Source organism: Mastomys coucha, unplaced genomic scaffold (assembly GCF_008632895.1).
Source record: "Mastomys coucha isolate ucsf_1 unplaced genomic scaffold, UCSF_Mcou_1 pScaffold6, whole genome shotgun sequence".
Classification (NCBI taxonomy): domain Eukaryota; kingdom Metazoa; phylum Chordata; class Mammalia; order Rodentia; family Muridae; genus Mastomys; species Mastomys coucha.
Window position 1 is genome coordinate 74,749,731 of NW_022196912.1, and position 21,590 is coordinate 74,771,320.

Below are 21,590 nucleotides of genomic sequence, written 5' to 3' on the forward strand. Positions count from 1 at the left end.
TCAATCAATTATTATCATGTGAATGACATATTTTTGGCTGATACTGACAAAGTTATTTAAGAAAAAATGTTAAGGTACACAAAAAATTCTCCACACTGGGAATTACAGATTGCTCTAGAAAAAAAATACAAAGAGTAGATTCACTGTGAGCCTCTACTTCTGTATTAGTCGGGCACTGCAGACCCTCTCAGAAGACAGCTATATCAGGCTGCTGTCAGCCAGCACTTACTGGCATCCACAATAATGTTTGGGTTTGATTACTGAATATGGGAAAGTTTCCCAAGCAGAGCAGTCTCTGGATTGTCTTTCCTTCATTCTCTGCTCCATAGTTTGTCTCTGCAACTCTTTCGATGGTTATTTTGTTCCCTGTACTGGCTAGTTTTGCGTGTCAACTTGACATAGGCTGGAATTATCAGAGAAAGGAGCTTCAGTTGTGGAAGTGCCTCCATGAGGTCCAGCTGTGGGACATTTTCTCAATTAGTGATCAAGGGAGTAGGGCCCCTTGTGGGTGGTGCCATCCCTGGGCTGGAAGTCTTGGGTTCTATAAGAGAGCAGGTTGAGCAAGCCAGGAGAAGCAAGCCAGTAAGGAACATTCCTCCATGGCCTCTGCATCACCTCCTGCTTCCTAGCCTGCTTGAGTTCCAGTCCTGCCTTCCTTTGGTGATGAACAACCATGTGGAAGTAAGCCAAATAAACCCTTTCCTCTCAAACTTGTTTCTTGGTTATGATGTTTGTGCAGGAATAGAATCCCCGACTAAGACATTCCCCCAAGAAAGAATAAAGTTTCCACACTTTGCTCTTCCTTCTTGAGTTTCTTGGGGTTTGAGAATTGAATTTTAGGTATTCTGAGCTTAAAACAGCATTGAAAATTCTTTCAATATAATTCCATTTTTCCTAAGATACTACGACATATTTTTATATATTAAATGATTGAGTCAAAGAATCCTTTTCTTATCTTCTAACATGAAATTAAAAACTCATGTGTATGCCTGCATTTAGCATGTGTTTAGCAAAACCTGTATTTATTCATTTAGTTACTTATTTGATTTTTGTTTGTTTTGTGCCACCTAGCAAGATTCATTCATAAGTGCTTTTGTTTCCAATATTCCTGGACAACAGATAAGGGCAATTTTACTCACTTTGATATAGGCCTCCCACATATGTTGAATGAAAGTAGATTTTTGGAAAATGACTGCATCACGAAACACCTAGGTCCTAGGAATGGAATCAGTCCCGTTTCTTTTGGGACACTTTCTTAGGAACACATACCCTGTTAAATGAGACACAATTGATCATTTATCCACTAAAGACACTTTTGATAAAGATCATATCACTAAGAGAACTTGTAAATAATGCAATCAATCATGAACCAGTTGATACTTACAGGGCATTGAGCAAAAATCATTTAGAAGTTTATCAGCCCAAATTCTGTGTAATTGGCACTTCCCATTTTTCCTAAAAAGTTTATATTACACAGGAACCACTCCTTATTTCACATTTATTATCAAACCTGTTTGTTCCCCAAGAAAATACCTCTTGCTGAAAGTGAGGCACATTCCTGCTCTTGATCCTCTCTTCTAGGATGCTATACATTGGTTTCTAAATATCTTCATCAATCATTTCTGCAGTCTATGATTCCTGTAGAGAATGGATTGACTTTCAGTGTGTACCAAGACTTGTGGATAGGAATGGAGCTCAGACCCTAAATTGACAAGTTTTCCCAAGTCACCAAAGTGAAGCAAGTGACCTCATTAACGCAATGGTAGGTATCCAGTTATCAGGATGGCTTGCAAGATGAGGAACATATTTCAGAATGAAGTAGTAAAAACTGATTTATCATATTTTTATAGAATTTTCCTTTACTCATGTTCACATTTATTAATATTTTACTTTTAGCAAACAGGTCTCATAACATGATGTATTTGTTTTTACTGTTTTGGAATTTTGACTATTCTAATAGAAAGAAAGGTTAAAATATCAAGATGTGAACAGTCAAGTTTAATATATTTTAGATGCAATCATTGCCAACTTCAGCTTTCCTTAAATTACTATTAAATCCCAATCACTTTATTTCCACAAATATTTTGTAATACCTTGATTCTCATTTTGAAATTTTTTCTTCTATCCAAATATCATTTCTTACCTGACATAAAATGTCATGCTCATTAATCCATATTGGTTAAAATACTTAACTTCACGCATCAGTATCCGCACTTGACTATTTTCTGCCGTTATACTCACATATTTGGCTGCTAGGTAGATAGTATTTAATTTCTCTGAAAACTAAAAAATGATATGAATTAAATTCTTATGTCAGACCATACCCATTTGAGGAATAGCAGCCACATTTTTGTGCCTAAACTCATTTAACTTCACTTCTGAGCAATACCTTATGGTGTTTGTGGGTACTTCATTCTCAAAATGCACCATGTACCCCAACACCCACACATCTAAAATGATAAATTAAATTTACTGAAAATCCAAGATAAATTAATAGTTAGAAAAGTAACTTATAGATGTTCAAGTAAATAAATAGAATGTATTTAATATTGTGATTGAAAAATTGTATATATAATGTGCTAACTGCACTTTTGTACATTCCTACATATACCTGATAATTACCTAATATCTTATTTGAAAACAATATGTACATATATACATGATAATAATTTTATATCATGAAAGATATAATTAAGAATAAAATGTGAAAAATAGATTATAGTTTCTTGATAGGATCTACATTAACATAAAAAAGTAATCTTAAAATATGTAATAAAGGGCTGGATATATGTCTCATCAGGTAAGAGCACTGACTAGTCTTCCAGAGGTCCTGTGTTCAATTCCAAGCAACCACATGGCGACTCACAACCATCTATATTAGTATCTGATGACCTCTTCTGTTTTGTCTGAAGATAGCTACAGTGTACTCATATAAGTAAAAATAAAATTTAAAAATATATGTAATAGAAATCCACACACCAAATGCATTCAAAATAAATAAAAAGAATCAGTCATATTTTGATGTCAAAAGTCTTTATATGGTAAGACAGTAGGACTAATTTTTCTCTTAAAATCACTCAAATGACTTTCTGACATTTTTCCTCTCTCTTTCTGAACCCTCTCCCTCTTTTTATCCAACCCCACACACATATGTTCCTAGCCAGCCTCTTTTCTTTTTCTAGGCCCCTTCTCTCTTCCCTTCTCTGTTCCTTCTCTTTTTCTGCCTCTAGCCCCTTCTCAACCCTCCTTCTCATGCCCTAAAATAAACTTCATTTTATACTAAAAACAAATACTCAGATCAGTGAAGGAAAGAGTTAAAATTGTATACTTTGTGTGGCTTTATCCCTGATTTCTATGTTTTTCCTGCAGCATTCCATTCAAAATCTGTAGTCAAAGGAATATACCCACACATACAAACACTCACACAAACATGGAATATGAAACTTCCAAAACTAGGTCCCAGTTTTGGAGATATTACTGGATTAAAATTAATATTAATATTATCTCATATATTGACCATGGTACAGTGACTCTAAAGGAGGGAAATCTGTTCTTCAAATATATGATATACAATATGTTTACCCTATTGATATTAAATTGTTTATGTCTCTATTATATTAGTTAATAGTCATCCTTAGAGTAAGGCAGTGGTGGCTCATGCCTTAATGCCAGCACTTGGGAGGCAGAAGCATGCAGATTTCTGAGTGACAGGCCAGGGTAGTCTACAGAGTGAGTTCTAGGACAACCAAGGCTATACAGAAAAACCCTGTTCAAAAGACCAGAAAAAACCCTGCCTTGAAAAACCAAAAAAAATAAAAAAAATAAAAAAAAATAAAAAAAAAAGAAATCATCCCTGAATTCCTGTAGAAAGGTGAAACATTTAATGCAATTTTATATTGACTTTCCAATATGAAAATAATGTTAATAATATAATAATTTCAAGGAATGCCATTAATATGAGGTTAATTTTTGTACTTTACGCAGGTAAAATAAAATTATATAATATGAGAATAATATAATTACCTCACATGAGGTAATTATACCTTAAACTAAAACAAATAATGTTTTAAGTCATGTGACATATTCCAAGTACAAAAACCAAATAGGAACCAATATATTCATGGAATCACACTGATTGTCAGGTCAAACTGTGATAAATTCACCACAGACAACATTTTTTCTGCAGAAATCCCTGAGAGCCCATTCATTTACCAGTAAGGGTTCCTCAGTAGCAGACACCAAACATACTAGCGCAAGGAGAAGGAACTTCATCTTCCAGAATCTTCTCTTGCTAATGGAACAGAAGAATAGAACTGTTCATGTGCTGGTGAAATGATGAACTGAAAAGGCTCACGAAGCATTTCACTTTGAACAATGTGTGACGAACCTGTTATTCCACTCTTTAAATTTTGAGAACATTTTGGTAGACTGTGTGGCAGTATTTGTCATGGTCTGGCATTGCTTTATTTTAACCCATGGGATTAGAATTCAGTGGTGTGTAACATAAATGTTCCTGAATTGTTAACATTCAGAAGCAAAGTCAAGAAGACAAAGCTGGTTTGATGACATTGTCACAATAAAGCAACAGTATTGAGTGGAGTGTAATATCTTCTCCAGTCACTCCTTCTCATCACCCCTCTCCCCATTCCTCCTGTTTTTCTCTTCAGAGAGGGGGAGGCCTTCCATGGATATCAACCCTCCTTGGTCAATCAAGTTGTAGTAGGACTCCATGTATCTTCTACTGGGTATAGAAATGTAGCCAATGTTCCTGAATTGTAGTCATTGAGAGGCAATTTCATGAAGAACAAGCAGGTTTGGTGACAGACAATACAACAATGATGAAGATAGTCAATGAACATCAAAAGATGATTAAAAACAAGTTTGAAAATCTCATCACAATAAATTGAAGAATTTGCAAATTCATGAGTTAAAATATATGTTTACAGAGGGATATTATACTTTTTAGTTTTTAAATAGATAAATAGTATATCTTGGTCAAAGCTATCTCTCATTCTCCTTTCAGATTACAAAAATTTTCTCACAAATATCTCATTTCTTCCTCTCAACTTCACTGTAATGAGAATTTTGAAATTTTAGTTTCTTTAAAACACACAGAAATATTAGAAGAATGTGATTTCAGGTAATGCCAGGTATGGACTGCTCAGATTGTCCACACTCTTCAACAGTATGGATATTTGAAAGCCTTTATGGTCACAATTGATATTAGAAATGTATTTTTACTTATGTTGATTACTGTAAGTTTTTATATTCTCCATTTCAGATTAATTCTCTTTTAAAACTTCCTCAATTAATAAAAACAAAACAAAACAAAAAACAATGACAAAGATAATTAAATAAATAATAACCTCACAACAACAAAAGGTTTTCCTGATTTTCTTTATTTGGAATTTGTTTTTTGTTTTTTGTTTTTTTAATTCCAAGGAGAAAACACTTATGGTACATGTCTTACTAAATATTCTGTTGCTGGGAAGAGACACCATGAAGTTGACAACTCTTAAAAAAGAAAAACATTAATTTGGACTTGCTTATAGATTTGAGTTTTTGTCCATAATCAGCATGATGGTTGGCATAGACACAGGTAGATTGTTGGGGAAGGAACTGAGAGTTCCAAATCCTAATCAACATTCAACAGGAAGAGACATTGTACCTGGTTTGAGCACTTGAAACCTCAAAACTTACCCTCACCCTCAATGCCACTTCCTCCAATAAGGTCACATGTACTACCACAAGGTCAACCTTCTAATATCTCTCAAACAGCAACTCTCCTTAGAGACAAGCAAACAAATGTGCATATGTGTGCATAAAAACATGGAGGTTGTTTCATGGATGTATGCAATAGTTTATTAGGGGGATTTCTATTGTCTGTTTTGCCCCCAAATAAACAGCACCATTTTCTGCCTTCTCTAGCCTATTTTAGTTTCTGAAAAAGAGACACAGAGACCAGGCATTTTTATTAAGACCCTGAAATCTTCAGTTAGACAGGGTTTGAACACTTCCAACATGGCTAGACAGGTAATGCTCAGAAAATTCTGTTACTTGCCATTTTACACAGGCCCACAATGGTCTATGTGTTTTCTCATGGCTGCTAACTCATAACAAACACAAGGTGAAATTTTTCTGTTCTCTCCAGGTGGTTTCTCCATTCCTTCTTACCCCTGTGGTCCTTGTCTTCTCTATTTCTACTCCTTCTCAGACTTCCTGACTAGTTTCAGAAGTTTCTCTCTAGTCTCTGCTGCTCAAGTAATTGGCTGATCAGATATATTCTTAATCAATAAGAGGTGATGGAAAACAGTTTTTTATATATCTTAAAGACCATACATGGTTGACCATGCTCTAGTCCAGATTACAACCATATGTCAAGTTTCAGAAATTAACATCTTAATACACAGTATACAAAACCACCCCCAATGTAAACACTTTTAGTCCAATAAAATATTTTTCTCTATTATTAATAAACTATATATAATAGTAACTGTTATAAAAACATACTGAGTAAAATTAACATTCAGAATGCCATTTTTATTAGGCAACCAGGGAAAAAGTACTATCTTGATGAGTTTAGAGTTGTTAAACCCTTTTCAACCAAAACTTTCATTTATAACCTAGGAATACCTTCTTAAGTGTGAAACCATTTTCTCAATCCAAACAATTTAGGTTTAATTCTGAGAGTTTATCTATGTAGTCTTTAATACCATCAAAGGCTTGAGAGGAAATAAATATTATCTGAGTATGCAGGAAGTGCAGAGAGAGTATCTCTGAATCTGCAAAAATGACAGAGAGTTCTGACTACATGGCCAATCACCCTATATTTTTCTGAGTTATGAGAGCATCCATTGTTTTTAGGTAGGTTCCACATGAGATTCTATGAAGATTCTTTATTTTCATTTAAAGAATGCTCTAATTTCTCCTCTATGACCATCAGTCTAGCATTTAATAATTTAGTCTTCCCTTTATCTAAGTCTATAATTATTCTCTTCTCTCTTAAAGAGGACATATAAAATTATAATCACTACTAAACATATAATTGTTTTAGGTGGACAGTAAAAACAAAACTACTTTGGGTCCTAAGGCCTTCTTTTACACCGTTTTTCTTTTTTTTTTTTCTTTTTATAATTTTTCGAGACAAGGTTTCTCTGTGTAGCCCTGGCTGTCCTTAAACTCACTCTGTAGACCAGGCTGGCCTCGAACTCAGAAATCCACCTGCCTCTGCCTCCCAAGTGCTGGGATTAAAGTTGTGCAACACCAGCACCTGGCATGTTTTGTTTCTTTATTCTGTGTGTACCTTTTCAAACATTCTATTTTATTTTTTTCTCTACCTCAGAATTTTTATATGACTTTATTTATATGTCATTGCTTTCTAATCTTTATGTCTTTTTGTATTTCATTTTTTTCTAAACTTTTTCCATTCATGCATGACTTATTTTTTTAATTTATAAAATTTTCTCTTAAGGACTTTATTTTATTAATTTAAAGCTATTTATATCCATCTTTGATGTTTTATATTCACTCTTCCTATGTTCTTTGGCATTAAACATAATTCTAAACATCATAATTCATCAGAAGTTTATTTCAACTTCGAATATTTCTGATTCCCACTGTGTCCCTTTGAGGTTCAGTTCAAATATCTCATGCTGAATAGCCACTGTACAGTCTATCAGCTCACAGAGGAGTGTCTGTTCTCCCTCACTGTGAGCAGTTTACAGGCTGGGAAGGTGGTACTAGTACCTCTATGAGACTGGGCACACTAGTTTTCCTCTTGTGAGAGTAGAGCCTCATGTTAGAGTGCACTGAGTGTCAATGTGCGTATGTGTCCCATGTAGGGTTTGATCTCCCTTTCTGATTCATGGTGTTGTGCACTGTTATTCTAGGTCTTCTTATTTGAGTCCATTGATATTCAGAGATATAATGGAAAGTGATTGTTACTTCCTGTTATTTTTGTTGTTAGATGTGGAATTATGTTTGTGTGGCTATCTTTTTTTTGGATTGTTGATAGAGATTATATTTTTGGTTTTTTCTAGGGTGTAATTTTCTTCCTTGTATTGGAGTTTTCCATTTATTATCCTTTGAAGGGCTAGATTTATGCAGTGATATAGTGTAAATTTGGTTTTGTCATGGAATATCGTGGCTTCTCCATCTATAGTTATTGGGAATTTTGCTGGGTATAGTACCTTAGTCTGACATTTTTGTTCTCTTAGGGCCTGTATGATATTTGCCCAGAATCTTCTGGCTTTTATAGTCTTGTTGTGAGAAGTCTGGTGTAATTCTGAAAGATCTGACTTTATATAATTCTTGATGTTTTTCCTTTACTCCTTTTAGTATTCTTCTTTTTTGTTTTGTGCATTTAGTTTTTTGATTATTGTGTGACAGGAGGAATTTCTTTTCTGGTCCAATCTATTTGGAGCTTGATAGGCTCCTTGTATATTTTGGGCATCTCTTTTTTTTTTTTTAGGTTAGGAATGTTTTCTTATATAATTTTGTTGAAGATATTTACTGGACCTTTTAGTTGGGAATCTTTGCTCTCTTCTATACCAATTATCTTTAGGTTTGGTCTTCTCATTGTGTCCTGGATTTCCTGGATATTTTGGGTTAATACCTTCCAGCATTTTGCATTTTTCTTTGACTGTTGTATCAATATTTTCATGGTATCGTCTGCTCCTGGTATTGTCTCTTCTATCTCTCGTATTCTGTTGGTGATGCTTATATCTATGACACCTGATCTCTTTCCTAGGTATCTATCTTCAGAGTTGTATCCCATTGTGATTTCTTTATTGTTTCTACTTCCATTTTTAGATCCAGAATAGTGTTTTCAATTCCTTCACCTGTTTAGTTGTATTTTCCTGTAATGTTTTAAGGGATTTTTGTGTTTCTTCTTTAAGGACTTCTACCTGTTTACCTGTGTTCTCCTATATTTCTTTAAGGGAGTTCTATATGTCTTTCTTATAATCCTCTATTAGCATCATGAGAAGTTATTTTAAATCAAAATCTTGCTTTTCAGGTGTGTTGGGGTACTTAGGACTTGCTTTGGTATGAGAACTGGGTTTTGATGATGCCAAGTAGCCTTGGTTTCTGTTGGTAAGGTTCTTGTGCTTGCATTTAGCCATCTGGTTATCTCTGGTATTAGTTGGTCTTGCTGTCTCTGGCTGGTGCTTTTCCCTCCTGTGGACCTGTAAGCCTGTGACAGCACTCCTGGGAGACAAGGTCTCTCCTGCAGGACCTGTGCAAAGAGGGCTGTGGATCAGTCCCAGCTCCCAGGAGCAGATGGTGATCTGAAGGATCCTGTCCCTTTTGCTCCAATGTTCTTGTTCACTGTGTCCTCTTGGCCAGTCCTGCTTTGGACAGTTATTGGAGAGAAAGTGGCTATCTCACCTCTGAGCCCAGGAGTGAGAGTATTCCTGAGAGTCCAGCTCTCTCCTTGTAGGATCTGTGGAACAACCTTAGGTCCCAGGAGCAGATGGTGACCAGAAGGCAGGATGATATTTTCTTATTCCCTCCATTTGAGTGCAAATTTAATGAGGTCATTGTTTTTAATAACTATTTAGCATTCTATTGTGGAAATGTATCACATTTTCTGTATCCATTCTTCTCTTGAGGGACATCTGGATTGAATTCAGTTACTGGCTATTATAAATAATTCTTTAATAAACATAGTGGAGCATGTGTTTTATTTTATGTTGGACCATCTTTCAGATATATGCCCACTAGTGGTATAGCTGGGCTTCTGGTAGAACTATTTCCAATATTATTAGCAACAGCCAGAGTGGTTTCCAAAATGGTTTTACCAGCTGGCAACACCACCAGAACTGGAGGAGTGTTCCTCTTTTCCACATTCTTGCCAACATGTGCTGATGATGCCTGTGTTTTTTATCTTAGCCATTCTGATTGGTTTAAGGTGGAATTTCAAGATCCTTTTAATTTGCATTTCCCTGATGACTAAAGATGTTGAACATTTCATTAAGTATTGGTCAGCCATTCTACATTCTTCAGTTGATAATTCTTTGTTTGGCTCTGTACCCCATTTTTAGAATATGGTTATTTAATTCTCTGAATTCTAACTTGTTGAATTCTTTGTATACTTTGGATATTAACCCAGTATCAACCAACCAATCTGTGGGTTGATTTTTTGTCCTATTGCCAGTGTCCTTTGCCTTACAGACGCTTTTCAGATTTATGATTTCCAACTTGTCAGTTGTTGACCTTCGAACATGAGCTATTGATGTTTTGTTAAAGAAATTTTCCCATGCCAATGTGTTCAAAGTTCTTTCCCATTTTCTCACTTTCTCTTCAACTAGAATCAGAATATTTATATTTATGTGGAGGTGTTTGATCCACTTGGACTTGAGATTTGTACAAAAGGTTAATAACAAATCAATTTGCATTCTTCTACATGCTAACTGCCAGTTGAACCAGCACCATTTGTTGAAAATGCCATCTTATTCCACTGAATAATTTTGGCTTTTTAATCAAAAATCAAGTGAACATCGGTGTGTAAGTTTATATCTGAATCTTCAATTCTATGCTATTGATCTACCTGCTTTTCTCTGTGCCAATACTATGTGGATTTTATAACTATTGCTCTGTAGCACAGCTTTAGATCAGGGATGGTGATTTCCCCAGTTCTTTTATTGTTGAGAATGGTTTTGTTATGCTGGGTTACTTGTTATGCCAGATAAATTTGAGAATTGCTCTTTCTATCTCAGTGAAGAAATGAGTTTCAATTTTGATGAGGATTACATTGAATCTGTAGATTGCTTTTGGTAAGATAGCAATTTTTTTTACTATGGTAATTCTTCCCATCCATGAGCATAGGAGATCTTTCCATTTTCTGAGGTCTTCTTTGATTTCTTCCTTCAGAGACTTAAAGTTTTTTTCTATTATTTTTTATTTGATATTTTCTTTATTTACATTTCAAATGTTATCCCCTTTCTTGGTTTCTTCTCTGAAAACTGATTACTCCCTTTCCCCTCCCCCTGCTCATCAATCCACTTACTCCTGCTTCCTGGTTCTGGCATTCCCTTACTCTGGAGCATCAAGTCTCCACAGGACCATGGGTTTCTCCTCTTGCTGATGACCTACAAGGCCATCTTCTGTTACATATATGGCTGAAGCCATTGTTACCTGCATGTGTACTCTTTGGTTTGTGGTTTAGTCCCTGATAGCTCTGGGGAACTGGTTGTTTCATATTGTTGTCCCTTGTCATACAGATCTTTCACTTGCTTGGTTAGAGTCACACCAAGATATTTTATTCTATTTGTGCCTATTGTGAAGGGTATTGTTTTCCTAATTTCTTTCTCAGTCCATTTACCCTTCAAGTAGAGGAAGGCCACTGATTTGTTTGAGTTAATTTTATACCCAGCCACTTTGCTGAAGTGTTTTATCAGCTCTAGAGGCTCTCTGGTATAATATTTGGGGTCGCTTATGCATTCTATCATATCATTTGCAAAAAGTGATATCTTGACTTCCTCCTTTCCAATTTGTATCTTCTGGATATCTTTTTGCTGTCTAATTGCTCCAGCTAGAAATTTGAGTAATATATTGAATAGATTAGGAAGAATGGAAAGCCTTGTTTTGTCTCTGATTTTAATGGGATTGTTTCACGATTCTATTCACTTAGTTTGATGTTGGCTATTGATTTCCTGTTTACTGCTTTTATTATGTTTGGGTATGGACCTCAATTCCTGATCTCTCTAATACTTTTAATATGAATAGGTATTGTATTTTGTCAAAGGTTTTTCACTACCTAATGAGAAAATCATGTGCTTTGTTTCTTTAATTTTGTTTATATAATGGATTATTTTGATGGATTTTCATATGTAGAACCATCCCTGCATTCTCGGGTTGAAGCCTACTTGATAATGGTGAATAATCATTTTGGTATGTTCTTGGATTCACTTTTCAAGAATTTTATCAACTATTTTTGCATTGATGTTTATAAGGGAAATTGGTCTGAAGTTCTCTTTCTTTATGGGTCTTTTTATGGTTTAGGTATCAGTGTAAATGTGGCTACATAAAACTTATTGGGTAATGTTTCCTCTGTTTCTATTTTGTGAAATATTTTGAGACATATAGGATATTAGATCTTCCTTGAAGATCTGATAGGATTCTACACTAAAACCTTATGGCACCAGGTTTTTTGTTTGTTTGTTTCTTTGTTTGTTTTTTTTTGGGGGGTGGTGGCAGGCTTTTAATGACTGCTTCTATTCCTTAACGATTATGATACTGTTTCTATCTTGTTGATTTTTTTTAAAGGACTAGCTCCTGGTTTTGTTGATATTTTTGTATATTTTCTTTTGTTCTACTTGGTTAATTTCAGCCAAGAGTTTGACAATTTCCTATACTGTACTCCTATTTGTTGTGTTTGTTTCTTTTTGTTCTAGAGCTTTCAGGTATGCTAGTTTTGCAGCTAATGTAGTATCCTTCCAATTTATTTGTGAAGGTACTCTGCCATGAATTTTCTTCTTAACACTGCTTTCATTGTGTTACATCAGTTTGTGGTGTATGTTATGCCTTCATTTTTGTTAAATTCTAGAAAATCTTTCATTTCTTTACTGCTTCCCTATACAAGTTATCATTGAATACAGAGACTTTCAGCTTCCATATATATGTGGGCTTTCTGTTATTTTTGTTGTTATTGAAGAACATCCTTATTCCGTGATAGTCCCATAGAATACATGAGAGTAGTTCAATGTTCTTTTATCTTGAGGTTTGGCTTGTGTCCAAATTTATGGTCAGTTTTGGAGAAAGTTCTATGAAGTGCTGAACAGAAGTCATATTCTTTGTATTAGGGTGAAATATTCTGTAGATATCTGGTAAATGCTTTTGGTTAATAACTTCTTTTATTTTCACTTTGTCCTTGTTTAGTCTTTGTTTCCATGATATGTCCATTGATGAGAGTGGGTTGTTGAAGTCTCCCACTATTACTGTATAAGGTTTAATGTGTGCTTTGTGCTTTAATAATGTTGCTTTTACAAATATGGGAGCATAGATGCATTTGGGGCATAGATGTTCAGATTTGTGAGTTCATCTTGGTGGATTTTTCATTTGATGAATATATAGTATACTTTACAATCCTTTTTGATAACTTCCGGTTGAAAGTCTATATTATTGGATATTAGATTTCCTACTCTAGGTTGCTTTTTGGAACCACTTGCTTCGAAAAAGTTTTACCAGCAATTTACTTAGAGAACATCTTTGTATTACTTGTATGCAGAAAAATGCTAGGTTCTGATTACATCATATATCAGTCTGTTAGTCTATGTCTTTTTATTGGGGAATTATTCCATTGATGTTGAGAGATATTAAGGACCAATGTTTGTTGCTAGTATTACGTTTGTTGATAGAAGTGGAATTATGTTTATGTGGCTCTCTTCTTTTGGGTTTGTTGTGAGAATATGCATTTCTTGCTTTTTCTTGAGTATAGTTTCCTTCTTGATTTGAAGTTTTCTTTTTATTATCCTTTGTAGGGCTGGATTTGTGGAAAGGTATTGTTTAAATTTGGTTTTGTCATGGAATATCGTGGTTTCTCCATCTGTAGTTATTGAGAGGTTTTCTGAGTATAGTAGTCTGGGCTGGCATTTCTGTTCTCTTAGGGTCTGTATGACATCTCCCAAAAATCATCTGGATTTTAGAGTCTCTGTTTAGAAGCTGACATCATCATGATACTTCTGGCTTTATAGGTTGTTTTACCTTTTTCCCTTACCATTTTAATAGTCTTTGCTTTCTGCATTTGATGTTTTGATTATTATGTGAAGAAAGGAATCTTTTTCTCATCCATTTTTTTTGTTTTATGTTCTGAAGGCTTCTCATATGTGTATGGGCATCTCTTTCTTTAAGATAAGGAAGTTTTCTTCTATAACTTTTTGAAGATGTTTACCTGCCTTTGAGTTGAGAATTTTTGCACTCTTCTTTAGCTGTTATTCTTACATTTTGTCTTTTCATTGTGTCCCAGATTTCTTGAAGGTTTTGAGTTAGGAGATTTTTGCTTTTTCTTATTTTGTTTGCCTATTGGGTCATTGTCTTCTATAGTATATTCTATGCCTGAGATTCTCTTTTCTATCAACTGTGTTCTGTTGGTGATGCATGCATCTGTGACTTCTGATATCTTTCCTAGGTTTTCCACATTAAGGTTGTCTCCCTTTGTCCCTTGTTTAATATTTATATTTTTATTTTTAGATCCTGGACAATTTTCATTCCTTCACCTGTTTAATTGTGTTTTCCTGTATTTCTTTAAGAGATTTCTGTGTTTCCTCTTTAAGAGCTTCTTCTTGTTAACCTGCATTCTCCTGTATTTTTTTAAACTTTTATTGCATTATGATGATAAAAGTTACATGATTTCAATTTATCTGAATTTGTTAACATCTAAAAACATATTTTAAGTAAATAGAATTAAATCACATTTTGTTTCCCATTTGTACCCCTACTCCTCCCAGAGACCCCCCTTCAATACCTACAATATCTTTTTGTCATATTCATTAAAATTTATGAAATATTATAATAAATTAAGTATTATAAAAGTTGTTTGATATAAAACAACAATCAATTTAACAATCTCATATAGATGCTCATCTACAGCAATAGTGAAAATACATTTTGCTAAATATAAATTTTAAATAACACCAAACATATTAACTGTATACTTCAAAATAATACATCACTACTAGTATTTTCTTAAATGAACATAAATATATAAAGTCCTTTTGTTTGTTTTATATTTAGTAGAGTTTAAAATCTTGGCTCTTAATGTGGTACAAGCCCAAAATAAGAACAATTTTTAGACATTGGATTTCATTGTAATAAGGCTGTATTTCAATGACCCTCACACCACGAAAGGATTTTAACTCCATCGTAGCTAAGCTGTGAGTTGACAGTTCTCCTGCACCAAGAAATGAATTGTAGGTTCAATTTTTGGATACAGACTTCCTGCTATGGTCAAAGATATCTGACTTCAGTGAGTGACTTTATTCTCATCCCACAGAGAACAGGTTACATTCATTTAAGGAATGGTGTAGGTATTAAGATGGTCTATCCATAAAGTCCCTCACCAACTGTTTCAATGAACAATGTTTCTGCTTGGAGGGTGGCACAGACATTAGGTGAGGGTAAGAATTTGGTTCATTAGCTGTGATAATTTGGAAAAGCATTCATCTCAGAGAAGGAGTAACTTATAAAGTCCTCTTCTTCAAACTTGATACAAAGAATACAAATATCAAGGAAAGCATTCAGTCTTACTCTTTGCTGTTCTCTTACAAGCAACCTCCCTAGTTAATCATCTGTTTCTTTTGGTATATAAATACTTTTAAAATATATAAGCTGTTCTGAAAGCCATAGTATAGTGTAAAGACATGAAATAAACAATACTACTAATAGAGAGGCTGAGATAGGCGAAGCAAGATTTCAAGACCCTTATGTTGTACACAACCAGACACTGTCACAAACAAACAAGCTGAAAGTGTATATAGATTGTACAATAATAGACCTACTTCTCCAATTACCAAATTAGAGATACCATTGGATGACAATCAACAAATTTCTAACTCCTCATATTATTGAATTTCAATCAAGGAGGATATGTTGGTAATGTTAATTTTCATATTAATATATTAAGAAAAAGTAATTGTCACTTCCTGTTGTTTCTGTTGTAAGAGGTGGAATTAGGTTTGTGAAAATTTGTTGAAAGATTATCTTCTTTGCTTTTTATGTTGATGTTTTCAATCTATTATCCTATGTAGGGCTGGATCTGTGGAATGATATTGTGTAAATTTTGTTTTGTCATGGAATATCTGTTTTCTACATCTATGGTTATTGAAAGTTTTGCTGGGTATAGTATCCTGGGTTAGCATTTGTGTTCTTGTAGGGTATGTATGACATCTACCCAGGATCTTCTAGTTTTCATAGTCTCTGGTGAGAAGTCTGACATAATTCTGATAGGCCTGCCTTTATATTTTACTTGACCATTTTCCCTTACTGCTTTTAAAATTCTTTCTTTGTTTAGTGCATTTGGTGTTTTGATTATTATGTGTTGGGAGGAGTTTCTACAGCTCCTTTGACCCACACATAAGTAGCACCATTTTCTACCTGCTCTAGCCTATTTTAGTTTCTGAAAAAGAGACACAGAGACCAGGCATTTCTATTAACACACTGCAATCTTAAGTTAGGCAGGTTTTGAGCACTTCCAACATTATTACACAGGTAATACCCAGAAAATGCCTGTTACTTGCCATCTTGCACAGGGCCACCATGGTCCATGTGTTTTCTCATGGCTGCTCACTTATGACAAGTTCAAGGTGAAATTCTCCTTTTCTTTCCACATGGTTTTTCCACTCCTTCTTCCCCATGTGCTCTTTGTCTTCTCTATTCCCTCTCCTTCTCAGACTTCCTGACTATTATCAGCAGTTTCTCCCTATTCTCTGCTGCTCAGGTAGTTCGGTGATCAGATATATTCTTAATCAATAAGAGGTGATGGAAAACGGTTTTTTATCTATCATAGAGACCATACATGGTTGACCCTGTTCTCGTCCTAATTACAACCATATGTCAAAGTTCAGAAATCAACATCTTAATATAAAGCACACAAGACCACCACCAACATAAACATTTTTAGTCCAATAAAAGATATTTCTCTAATATTAATAAACTATATATAATAATAACAGTTATGAAAATGTACTGAGTAAAACTTACATTCTGAATATTCACTCTATTTGTATTAGGCAACCAGGGAAAGGGTACTATCTTGATAAGTTTAGAGTTCTTATATGCTTTTCTCCCAAAACTTTCATTTATAACCTAGGAATATCTTCTTAGGTGTATAACCATTTTCTCCATCCTAAATAATTTAGATTTAATTCTGAGATTTACATATGTAGTCTTCAATACGATCAGAAGCTTGAAAGGAAATAAATATTATCTGAGTATGCAGGGAGTACAGAGCAAGTACCTCTGAATCTACAAAAAGAACAGAGAGATCAGAATGCATGGCCAATCACCCTATATTTTTGTGAATTATGGGAGCATCCATTGTTTTTTGGTAGGTTCCACATGATATACTTTGAAGATTCTTTATTTTGACTCAAAGAATGCTCTAATTTCTCCTCTATGGCCATCAGTCTAGCATTTAATAATTTAGTCTTCTCTTTATCTAAGTCTGTATATATTCTCTTCTCTCTTAAAGAGGATATATAAAATTATAATCACTACTAAACATATAATTATTTTACAGAGACAGTAAAAACAAAACTACTTTTAGTCCTGAAGCTTTCTTTTCCATTTATTAATACAGGAAATATTTTCTTTCCTAGTCTCTCTAACTCTGTTCTTTCTGTGAAGACGTTATTTTCTTTCTCTCTTCTTTCTTTTTTTAATTAGATATTTTCTATATTTACATATAAATTTCTCCTTTCCCACTTTCCCTTCCAAAAAACAAACAAAAAAAAATGAAAAAAACAAACCCCTGTTGCCTCCCCCCTCCCCATACTGGCCCCCCACCCTCTCCCACTTATTGGCCCTGGCATTCCCCTGTACTGGAGCACAGAACCTTCACAGGGTTGAGGTCCTCTCCTCCTATTGATGATCGATTTTGCAATCCTCTCCTATACACATGTGGCCAGAACACTCAGACCTCTTCATGTGCATTCCCTGGTTGTTGGTTGAAACCCTGGAAGCTTTGAGGGTAGTAGTTAGTTCATATTGTTGTTTGTCTTAAGGGGCTGCAAATCCATCAGTGCCATAGGTTCTTTCTCTAACTCCTTCATTGAGGACACTGTACTCAGTTAAATAGATGGCTGTGAGCCTCTACATCTGTATAAGTCAGGTACTGTCAGAGCCTCTCAGGATATAGCTATATTTAGGCTGGCTTGCACTTCCTGCATTCTCTGCTCCATAGTTAATCTCTGCAACTCCTTCCGTGGGTATTTGGTTCCCTCTTTTAAGAAGGAATGCAATGTCCACCTTTTGGTCTTCCTTCTTGAGTTCCTCGTGGTTTGTGGGTTGTTCTTCCTGTATTCAAACCTTCAGGGCTAATAACCACTTATCAGAGAGTGCATACCTTGTTTGTTCTTTTGTGATTGGGTTACCTCACTCAGGATGATATTCTCCAGATCCATCCATTTACCTAAGAATTTCATAAATTTATTGTTTTTAATAGCTGAGTAGTACTCCATTGTGTATATGTACCACAATTTCTGTATCCACTCCTCTGTTGAGGGACATCTGGGTTGTTTCCAGATTCTGGCTATTATAAATAAGGCTGCTATGAACATGGTGGAGCATGTGTCCTTATTACATGTTGCAGTATCTTTTGGGTATATGCCCAGGAGTGGTATAGCTGGGTCCTCCAGTAGAATGATGTCCAATTTCTGGAGGAACCACCAAACTGATTTCCAGAGTGGTTGTACCAGTTTGCAATCCCACTAGCAATGAAGTAATATTCCTCTTTTTCACAACCTCACCAGCATTTGCTGTCACCTGAGTTTTTTATCCTAGCCATTCTCACTGGTGTGAGGTGGAATCTCAGGGTTGTTTTGATTTGCATTTCCCTGATGACTAAGTATGTTGAACATTTCTTTAGGTATTTCTCAGCCATTCAGTGTTCAACAATTGAGAATTCTTTGTTTAGCTCTTTACCCCATTTTTTAATAGGGTTATTTGGTTCTCTGAAGTCTAACTTCTTGAGTCCTTTTTATACCTTGGACATTAGCCCTGTATCAGATAAAGGGTTGGTAAAGGTCTTTTCCCAATTTGTTGGTTGCTGTTTTGTCCTATCGACAGTGTCTTTTGCCTTAGAGAACTTTGCAACTTTATGAGGTCTCATTTATCAATTCTTGATCTTAGAGCAGAAACTATTGACAATCTCTTCAGGAAATTTTTCCCTGTGCCTATTTGCTCAAGGTTCTTCCCCACTTTCTCTTCTATTAGTTTCAATGTATCAGCTTTGATGTGGAGGTCTGTGATGCACTTGGACTTAAGCTTTGTACAAGGAGAAATGAATGGATCGATTTGCATTTTTCTACATGTTAACCACCAGTTGAGCCAGCACCATTTGTTGAAAATGCTGTCTTTTCTCCACTGGATGATTTTAGCTCCTTTGACAATGAATAAGTGAACATAGGTGTGTGGATTCATTTCTGGGTCTTCAATTCGGTTCCATTGATCTACCTGCCTGTCACTGTACAGATAACATGCAGTTTTTATCACAATTTCTCTGTAGCACAGCTTAAGTTCCTGAATTGTGATTCCACCAGAGGTTCCTTTATTGTGGAGAATAATTATGGCTATCCTGGGATTTTTGTTGTGCCAGATGAATCTACAAATTGCTCTTTCTAAGTCTGTGAAGATTTGAGTTGGAATTTTGATGGGGATTGCATTGAATCTGTAGATTACCTTCGTTAAGATGGCCATTTTTACTATATTAATTCTGCCAATCCATGAGCATGGGAGATCTTTCCATCTTCTGAGATCTTCTTCAATTTCCTTCTTCTGAGACTTGAAGTTCTTGTCAAACAAATCTTTTACTTGCTTAGTTAGAGTTACACCGAGGTATTTTATATTATCTGTAACTATTGTGAAGGGTGTTGTTTCCCTAATTTCTTTCTCTGCCTGCTTATCCCTTGTGTATAGGGAGCCCTCTGATTTGCTTGAGTTAATTTTATATCTAGATACTTTGCTGAAGTTCTTTATCAGGCTTAGGAGCTCTCTGGTGGAATTTTTGGGGTCACTTAAGTATACTATCATATCATCAGCAAATAGTGATAATTTGACTTCTTCCTTTCCAATTCATATCCCTTTGATCTCCTTTTGTTGCCTAATTGCTCTGGCTAGGACTTCAAGTACAATATTGAATAGGTAGGGAGAGAGTGGGCAGCCTTGTCTAGTCCCTGATTTTAGTGGGATTGCTTCAAGTTTCTCTCCATTTAATTTGATGTTGGCTAAGGATTTCTGTAAATTGCTTTTTCTATGTTCAAATATGAGCCTTGAATACCTGATCTTTCCAAGACTTTTATCATGAAGGGATGTTGGATTTTCTCAAATGTTTTCTTAACATCTAGTGAGATGATCATATAGTTTTTGACCTTGAGTTTGTTTGTGTAGTGAATTACATTGATGGATTTCTGTATATTGAACCATCCCTGCATCCCTGTGATGAAGCATACTTGATCATAGTGGATGATCATTTTGATGTGTTCTTTGATTCAGTTTGCAAGAATTTTATTGAGTATTTTGCATCGATATCCATAAGGGAAATTGGTCTGAAGTTCTCGTTCTTTGTTAGGTCTTTGTGTGGTTTAGGTATAAGAGTAATTATGGCTTCATAGAACAAATTGGGTAGAGTGCCTTCAGTTTCTATTTTGCTGTATAGTTTGAGGAATATTGGTATAAGGTCTTCTTTGAAGGTTTGATAAAACTCTGCACTAAACCCATCTGGTCCTGGGCTTTTTTTTGGTTGGGAGAATATTAATGACTGTTTCTATTTTCTTAGCAGATACGGGACAGTTTAGATTGTTGATCTGATCTTGATTTAACTTTGGTACCTGGTATCTGTCTAGAAAATTTTCCATTTCATCCAGGTTTTCCAGTTTTGTTTAGTATAGGCTTTGTAGTAGGATCTCATGATTTCCTGGATTTCTTCGGTGTTGGTTGTTATGTCTCGTTTATCGTTTCTGATCTTGTTAATTAGAAAACTATTTCTGTGCACTCTAGTTAGTATGGCTAATGGTTTATCTATTTTGTTGACTTTCTCTAAGAACCAGCTCCTAGTTTGATTGATTCTTTATATAGTTCTTTTTGTTTCTATTTGGTTTATTTCAGCCCTGAGTTTGATTATTTCCTGCCTTTGACTCCTCTTGGGTGAATTTGCTTCTTTTTGTTTTAGCACCTTAAGGTGTGCTGTCAAATTGCTGGTGTATGCTCTTTCCAGTTTCATTTTTGAGGCACTTAAAGCTATGAATTTTCCTCTTGGAACTGCTTCCATTGTGTTCCATAAGTTTGGGTATGTTGTGGCTTCATTTTCATTAAACTCTAGAAAGTGTTTAATTTCTTTCTTTATTCCTTAGTTGACCAAGTTATCATTGAGTAGAGTGTTGTTAAGCTTCCACGTGTATGTGGGCATTCTATTTTTTATGTTGTTATTGAGGAGTAGCCTTAGTCCATGGTGATCTGATAGGATACAAGGAATTATTTCAATCTTCTTGTATCTGTTGAGGCCTGATTTGTGACCAATTATATGGTCAATTTTGGAGAAGGTACCATGAGGTGCTGAGAAGAAGTTATATCCGTTTGTTTTAGGATAAAAAGTCCTATAGATATCTGTTAAATCCATCAGTTTCATAACTTCTGTTAATCTCACTGTGTCTTTGTTTAATTTCTGTTTCCATGATCTGTCCATTGCAGACAGTGTGGTATTGAAAACTCCAACTACTATTGTGTGCTGTGTAATGTGTGCTTTGAGCTTTAGTAAAGTTTATTTTATGAATGTAGATGCCCTTGCATTTGGAGGAAGGTTTCAGAGGTTCAGAATTGAGAGTTCATCTTGGTAGATCATACCTTTGATGAATATGAAGTGTCCCTCCTTATCTTTT

At 35.0% G+C, this 21,590-nt stretch overlaps 1 pseudogene; it reads right to left on the reverse strand.

Annotated features, from left to right (window-relative positions):
- LOC116081032 overlaps positions 1-21,590 on the reverse strand; it is a 116,402-nt pseudogene that overhangs the window by 80,076 nt on the left and 14,736 nt on the right.